Raw genomic sequence first — 5987 nt, 5'->3', positions numbered from 1 at the left:
GGGGGGGAGGAGGGGGGGGGGGGGGTGTTAGGGTGGCCCTTACAAGTCCAGGCCCAGAGGTCCATTGTGTCATAAGCCGCCTATGGTTGGAGTGGATGCGTTAGAGTGGATATCAGACAAGCCCGTAAATATAATCTGAATACACATTTGAAAAACTGGCTTCGGTCTGACCTGGTTGAAATGATCAGGATACGTACTTGATTTTTCACTCCTTTGAATGAAACTTTTTTTTTTTTGTGGACAAACAAAGGTCACAGTTTTTCACACATACATCTGCTGCTTGGCTTATCTGCACTGCAACACAGTTCTCTAATCTATTATCGTAAGGGACTAAAATTTGCTGTTTGGGTAAAAAAAAAAAAAGTAATAGTGGTTGCAATCAATGCTCAGTAATTTCTGCAAAAGGTTGAGGCACATTCTACCAAATGGTTAGAGGCACTTTCATTTAATTAATGTTGTATGTCTGTGTTTAACGTACATGGTTTTAGCAGAAAATTGATAATGTTGCTGGATAGCCAGGCTCAGAAAACTGAAGCTATTTGGAGGGGGGAATTACAGGGGAATCTCACTGCAGCGTATGGATAAAAAATTAAAAAAAAAAAATCACATCACATTTCACTGCAGGGCTTTTATTGCCTAGTGAACACAGTTTGAATTTGACTTAGTGGTTTAGTTTATATCAAAGCCAAACTGAACTGTATGACTAAACAGGTATTTTTGACAGATATTAGACAGTACTTCATGAACGCATTTCACCTTTAAATCAAGACTGAGGCACAACTCGCAAGTGCTACCGTCTCTCACTCTAATATTTCTGTTTGTATCACCCTGCCTCCTTGTTGAACCACAGCTACTTGCCTCTACTTGATGTCCAATCTAAATAAAAAAGATTGTAATATAATAAAGGACCCATAGTCCCTACTTATACAGTACTTATTGAGTGGAACATTGAGATTTATATAACTCCTCTCAATGAGAGAGAAAGAGAGAAAAGGAGAGAAAGAGGGAAAGAGAGTTTCTCGATGATTGCGAGTGGGGTTTAAGGTTACCGACTAATTTCCCAGTCGTTACCTGCCGACAGCGCCACATCCGGTCTCCTCAGTGTTTTTCAACAGGGAACAGTACAATCTGTTATACTGTAGTGATCATCAGCTCTTCCTCGACCAATGATTACCAGTAATTACCTGTTTTTCTCTCCCTCCATCCATCCCTCCTCCCCCCACTCTCTCTCTTCCCCTTTCTCCCTTGAGCTATTACCCTAACTGGCTGTTGTGGAGCAAAGAGGAGGTGTGTAGAGAACAAGGCAGGCTTTTATGGACTCCCCACCAGCGCCACTCCACACCGCTCCATTTTGAAATTATCGGGTCCCCTTGCTTTTGAAGTCTCTGTAAGCGCACCCTCCTATTTACGAGATGGCTATGTACTTAAAGGTCACAGATTGATCAAGAGGTCCTAAAGATGGCCTTTTCCCTGAAAGCACCGCAATACTGTGGCTTCTACAGGCCACATCTGTGGGAGAAAGAGGGAAAATAAAATGCATCACTCCCCCAAAGTCAGGCATATTCAGACTTTAATGTACAATTCCATTTACCCTGGAAAATGCCACAATTGAGTATGGAATTCACAATGAGCACAGCAATTTATCAGTGCTTTTTTGTCCATTTCTGTTGGCTCAGGCTTAAGCATATTTTACTTACCGATTACCCACGGGTCATTTTATAAATGTGTCAGTCTCTAACTTTGTTTGAACACGAGACCTTCACTACATTGTTTTGTCCATTTGAAAAAATACATTTGACACACACACACACACACACAAAACAGCAGCATCAATATTTTGACAGCATCTACGCTGGAAATAACAACGACTAGCCGGCAGTATCCTGATGCCCATCAGCTCTCAGTTAAATATTTAAAGAGATGGATGTTGTTATAAAGGCCCCAGTTACACTATGTTTATGCACTTATTTGTGAGTATTTCTGCTTTCTTTCTCCTTTTTTTTTACTTACTATATTTGAATATGGCAGGTTACTGCTGCCACTGACAGACAATTTGCTGATTTTTGATAAAAACTAAGTGGGTAAAGGCAAATAATAGAACAACTAGAACAATGTCGTAAGTACAGAAAATTACATCACTTTACTGTAACGTAGAGCCGCAGTGTATAATCGATTAATTGATGTGTTGTCGACTATTAAATTAATGACAACTAATTTGATACTCGATTAACTTGTGTAAGTATTTTTTTGAGAAAAAAAGAGCCAATATTAGTATTTTCTGTTTATTTTAACTCCTCTATGACAGTAAACTGAATATCTTTGGGTTGTGAACAAAACAAGACATTTGAGGATGTCTCGTTGAGCTTTGGGAGACACCAATTTTTCACCATTTTCTGTTTGTTTGGGGTTTTTTTTTGTCACTAGACCTAACAACTAATAGATTAAATGAAACAAATAAGTCACAGATTAACTGACACTGAAAAAAATCATTAGCCGTAGTCCCACTGTAATGCTGGTTTTAAAACCAGAAAAAGACAACTCTTATGATATTACAGTTTTCAAAACCTAAGATGATCTGTAGTCTCACATCACGATATCGATATATATTAATATACTGCCCAGCAGCAGTATAATCTTCCAGTCAAAGCCTGTTTGTGTGTGTTCTCTAACCTGTACTTGTTCTACTATTGATGTTTTTTTATAAATATACTTCTATTAATAGGTTTACTATCAGACAACAATATGTGATGACATTAAATCAAATGATGAATGGTTCCGCATTTTGTCGTTATAGTTATAATAAACAGTTGCTCTTTTCCACATCATTGTTGACACATCCTTGATTTTGTGCAAGGTGTTGTGGTTTGTTGTGTCACAATATTATTTCTTTAGTTAAACCATGAGGATTTCCTGAGCACATATCAGCCTATTCTAACAATCCTCAAGCCAGAAAACCCATTGATGGTGTACTTTAATCCAGAATTTGGACGTGACAAATAATACTGCCTCTCTCTTCTACACAGCTCCATACTCTATTTTTGAAATGTTGTTTGAAATGTTTAGTATTGTTTTCATTGTTGATTAATCTGTCGATTATTTTCATGCTTAACTGATTAGTTTGGTTTATAAAATTTCAGAAAATGGTGAAAAATGTTGATCAGTGTTTCAAGATGACGTCCATAAATGTCTTGTTTTGTCCACAACCCAAAGACAATCAGTTTACTGTCATAGAGGAGTAAAGAAATCAGAAAATTATCACATTTAAGGAGCTGAAATTAGAAAATTAAGACTTTTTTTGTCCTAAAAAATTACTCAGACCGATTAATCAATGATCAAACTGGCTGGCAATTAATTTAATAGTTGACAACTACTCAATTAATCATTACAGCTTTAGCGTATGCACACCAAAGACAGTACAATGTACTGTGCTCAACAGGATAAACTCATTTTTTCTCATCACTAGCATGAAATAAAATCAACTTATTCATCTAAATGCACTTTTGTTAATTTTGCTACTGTGGCTCTTTTTCTCATTGTAACATAAAATATTTGATAGCATTTTTCAAAACAACACACCACTGTATCATGTTAAAATGAGAAGAGTTTCCCATTAAAACAAAGTTAACTAAATGCTGTTTCACGGTGTTTTTACCTCATTATTAGGATAATATTTTACTAGTTATGATAAGAAATAATGTTTTTTCCACAACGGGTGGGTGAGTACGTCTATATGTAGCTGTACATCATTTCATTTCAACAAGGTTTAAATATGAATACTGAACGGTACAAATGGACTGAGAAATATTCAGCTGGATATTTGTTTAACTAATGTAATCCCCTGAATCAAAGTGTTTGTCTTAGACTCACTCGCTCAGAACGCCGATGTGTCAGCACCAAACAAAGCTGCACAAAAGCACGCCGGCTTCATTCATCATAGGGTCCCAAACTAAACTCACTCTGTTATTATTATTGATAGTCAGTGCCTTCAGCCTGTCTTATTTCTTAGCCAACTGGGGATGAATGGGCGACGGCCAGGCGGCGTATGCGATGCCAATTTGACCCTGTGTTTTAAAATATGCACACTGTGAGCACCAGGCCGGGCAACTTGGCAGCAGCGCGGACTTTGAAATTTTATTGATTGCATCACTCGCCAATAATATGAAGCATGTCACATTTGACAACACTATAAGAAGAGGGGTCAGAGCACCCAGGACTAATGAAACTGTTTTGAGAAGGAGGGGGGGGGGAGCGGAGAGATGGATGTTGTTTTCTACAACATTAACCTTGCAAATGGCTGCCAGAGAGCAGCGATGCCTCACACCACACACACACACCCTTGCTGTCAACTCTGGCAACTTCCTGATGGTTGACATTAAGCTAAAAATCTCAAACCATTAAAAATACCTGTGCTCGATGCAGGGAGCTAAGATGAAGTAATATATCCCCAAATAAATGAAAATCTTATTAGCATCACAACAGCGCTCGTGGCAAAACACTGGGTGATTTGAAAAGTGTCCCCTGCTGTCTGCTAGTGGGGATGACAGATGAGGTGAGGACGATGTAAAGGGATTGGTGTGGAGCAGGGGTGGGGTTGGTGGTGTCGGGAGCGCGAGTTAAATCTCTCCAAAATGAGTAATCTTACATGATAATATCCTCATGTGTCTTGATAAGAGCAAACCCCGAACAAGCCGACAGCATCCGTCAGCATGGTCTATGAAAACTCACTAACAACGTTATGGATCCTGAAGGCAGCTATTGCCCCAGCAAATATGCTCTGTGAACCTCTAATTTGGCAGCTATATCTTCTTTAACGACACCATTACCAGTGGCTATCACCATAACCGCATCCACAGCAACAATCCTCACAAAACCCATAATGTGAAACCACGTTAAGATGGCTCCCGTGGACTCATATTGGAGTGCTGCTGTGCTTTTACACACATGAACAGGCTACAAACCCACACAACCACAGGCGTTAAATGCTTACTACTGACTGCATTAGCTATCCGGTATTGTTTTAACTGGGAAGTAATTAACTGGCTCGGTCAATAGGTGGGATGGAAAGCCAGTCTGCAAGGTGTTTATAGGTCCCAAGAGTCATGGCGGGGGTGAGAGGGCACGACAGAGCCCATCTATCCAAACTCAATGACCTGACAGATCCTCCACTAAAAGGCTCACACTCATATCAATTATTGATAACATAAAAGAGACTTTATTTTAAAAAAATCCCACTGCCGTCACCCATAACTACAGATAGACTGTGCCCGCATACGCTCCATGTTTGTTTGACAGTACGTGTTTGAATGTGCACAGCCGTGTAGGTGTGTGTTAATCAGACAAGCTGAATGTGCTCCCTTTTTATTTTTTAACACGCTGTGCAGAAAGGCGCCGCGGATCAGTAAATGGCTCCCTTCGCTAATCATCTCTGCTGTAGCAAGGGAAAAAAGGGAGAGATAAATGTTTGAGTGGAGAGGTTGAGGGCGTCTCTTTCAGACCTGCCCCTACTGTCTGCGAATAAAAGCCTGAAAAGGAGCCACAACGACAGGCTAGAAGTGAGTCCAACTGGGCTTTGAAAACGCTGCCTCTTCTCCGGGCCTTGGTGCTAATGCATCTGACTCAAAGGCTTTAAGCCGGCGAGGGAGAGAGAGAGAGGCGAGAAGAAAGAAAAAGAGAGAGGAAAAAGAGAGAGAAAAGGGTAGAGAGACAGAGAACTGGTGCTACAGAGGACAAAGAGCTCCAAGGTGTGCACTCGGTATTCAGTAATTGGTAAAAGAAGCTTCATTTCTTACAGTGATTTCCTGTCTTTTTACCGTCTCTAACAATCCTGATGCTTTTAATAGGGGTATGAGTAGGGGCTATTCTGTGCGCCCACCCCCCGCCCACCCCTTCGCCCCCCTCCCTCCCCTCGAACACCAACCTGTCTGGCTGCTCAGCCTGACCACCCCTCCCGTCTCCTTCTCTCCTCACAAAATGGAAAAAGAAAAAAA

The sequence above is a fragment of the Epinephelus moara genome, chromosome 19 (genome assembly GCF_006386435.1).
Source record: "Epinephelus moara isolate mb chromosome 19, YSFRI_EMoa_1.0, whole genome shotgun sequence".
Lineage (NCBI taxonomy): Eukaryota > Metazoa > Chordata > Actinopteri > Perciformes > Serranidae > Epinephelus > Epinephelus moara.
This window is presented reverse-complemented; position numbering follows the sequence as displayed.